The sequence below is a fragment of the Trypanosoma equiperdum genome, assembly GCF_001457755.1.
Source record: "Trypanosoma equiperdum strain OVI genome assembly, contig: ctg_1638, whole genome shotgun sequence".
Classification (NCBI taxonomy): domain Eukaryota; phylum Euglenozoa; class Kinetoplastea; order Trypanosomatida; family Trypanosomatidae; genus Trypanosoma; species Trypanosoma equiperdum.
Window position 1 is genome coordinate 3,657 of NW_027123658.1, and position 456 is coordinate 4,112.

Consider the following 456-nt stretch of genomic DNA (forward strand, 5'->3'; position numbering starts at 1 on the left):
TGGAAGAGATCGAGCCCAGTGTTTAGGCGATATAGACATCCTACAGCTAACAAAGAGAAAGTAATAAAAATGAAGAAAAAATGCAAGTGAAGCAGCTAGATATGCCAAAGCAGAGCACTCTGCAGAGGAAATAGTGCATCAGTATCGGGTTATCATTCGCCTTATTTCACTTAGAAACGAATTGAAACTGCTACTGATGTGGTAGCAAATCTGTTTCTTTGTCTAATGGTGGATCTAATTGTGAACCAATGGAGCTAAGAGAGTGGAAATTCATGAAATAAAATGGGGGTATTCATTATTAGGAGAATAAATGGGATAGAGAGAAAGGTAATTGGTTGGATTTGAATTGATTTTTGTGTGGCTTCAAAAATAATGAGGTTGCAACAAAGAAATATTGAGGTGCAGAGGGAAGAATTCGAAATATTAGCTTTAGAACAAAATATGTTCTAACAAGGC